The sequence below is a fragment of the Aplysia californica genome, unplaced genomic scaffold, assembly GCF_000002075.1.
Source record: "Aplysia californica isolate F4 #8 unplaced genomic scaffold, AplCal3.0 scaffold00165, whole genome shotgun sequence".
Lineage (NCBI taxonomy): Eukaryota > Metazoa > Mollusca > Gastropoda > Aplysiida > Aplysiidae > Aplysia > Aplysia californica.
Window position 1 is genome coordinate 896,904 of NW_004797435.1, and position 1,894 is coordinate 898,797.

The window sequence follows — 1,894 nt, forward strand, 5'->3', positions numbered from 1 at the left end:
ATGGATGGATGGATGGGTGGGTGGGTGGGCGAGTGAATGGATGGATTAAAATCATTCCTTGCTTCGTCCCCTTATATTTATTCTGAATGTAACAAAATAAGGATTTTACTTGCATAACTGGTTAGGTCCATGTGGTTGATGTATTGTTTATAATATGTCATTTGTTCACTGTATCATTTGTGTATAAAATGTGTGCTTTAGTTTTCTTTTCTTTTCTTTCCTTTGCCAGTTTATCAAGATAACTCGTTCCAGGTAGGTTGCTGTTACGCATTTACATTGATACCTTTTTTCCTTTTTAATTTAAATAAGTTTTAATAAATTTCAATAAAAATCATTTTTGAGGCAAGACTCAGTCAAAGAACAACTGAACTACTCATACTTGTGCTCAACATGTTCACACATGATTCCTGCTCAACTCATGCATCATGATATGTTTGAATGATTAATACCGTTTTTTAGTAAAGAAATTTCGCTACTTTGGAATTACACACTTCTATCGGACATTTTTGGCCGTTTTGAGTTATTGAGGTCAAAAACCAAATGTTCTATCTGCTCTATCAAAATCGTGAGATTATTCGGTGCCGTTATCAAGATATTCAAAGAACTGCATTCGGAAAAGCTTGACATGTTTGTGAAACTAAAAAGTTGTTTTTTTTTAACGTCTGATGTATCAAAACTAGGTACTGAGCAGATATAATTTTGTAATTAATTCTAAGGGAGCGATTCATCTTCGATGATAATTCGTGTATAGCCTAGATCTATTTGTCTCAATGGCCTCTTGTTTCTGTTTCTCTCCCAGATCCTGATTGATACTCGGCAAAGTAATGTGAAGTAAGAGCACTTCCGGGAGCAATATAGTCACTCTTTTCTTCTTCATCATCATCATCATCGTTATTATTATTATTTCCTATATCAAGAATATTAGTGTGTAGACGTTATTATTTCATTGTTACTGTTATTGATACCGCTCTAAAAATGTATATGGTTACCATGATTATGGTAATATCTATAGTTTTGTTTGTTGTTGTCATTGTCATTCTTGTAATATGTAATTGCTAACTTGATAACTTTAAATGTGTTAATAAAGGCACAACTCCTACCTAAGAGAAGTCGGTTCCCCCAAACCCAACGTATCACTTTTTTATATCAACAATTAACAATGGATTCATTCTCGTGGTAGTAAAGGATTTTCATTACTTTTTTACACAGTGAACAGTCATTTTTCCTTTTGTGTGTTTTCTGTGGGTTCATTCGGTTGTTGTTTATTCTGCTTTGTCTTTAATTTCTTGAATTATTTATTTTTTTGCGTGTTTTTATTCATTTTAATGAAGGAGTGGTAGCGTTTGCGGTGATTTTTCTAATCGTTTATGTTAGGAGGAAGGGTGGTGCTTAAACCTTTTATAATATCTCTTGACAACTCCGTAATCATGTATTATTATTAGAACCATAGCCAGAGTATGTTTGAGCATACCAGTGTATGTTTGAGTGTATGTTTACGCATGTGTACTATTTCAGCTACAAAGAGATCACCGTCAACGCCAGGGGGACAGTGTCAGACATCATGATGACCAAGGTGAGAGACAACTATGTCCCTAAGCTCAGTTGTGGTTTTCTGTGCGTTTTTGTTGTTGTTGTTGTTGTTGTTGTTGTTGTTGTTGTTGTTGTTGTTGTTGTAATTCTGTCAAACTCTAACGTCCAACTATACATTGAATTTGCCATAACTAAGGGTAGATTGGAGGGAGGAGAGATGATTTATGGAAGGAGAGAGATAAGAACAAAAGGAAGATAAAAAGAATTAGAACTTGGAAAACAGACGAGAATGCTAGCATAACTTGAATTTTGAATCAGTTCTCATCTGTGGTGCTGAAGTTATTGATGTATGTGTGTTATGGGG

General features: G+C 34.4%; 1 long non-coding RNA gene across 1 annotated transcript; it reads left to right on the forward strand.

Annotated features, from left to right (window-relative positions):
• Window positions 1-224: 224 nt before the first annotated feature.
• LOC101861503 lies at window positions 225-1,816 on the forward strand. Its single transcript, XR_220432.3, has 3 exons — window positions 225-252; window positions 800-831; window positions 1,516-1,816. It is a non-coding gene; the product is annotated as an uncharacterized LOC101861503 (long non-coding RNA).
• The last annotated feature ends 78 nt before the right edge of the window (window positions 1,817-1,894 follow it).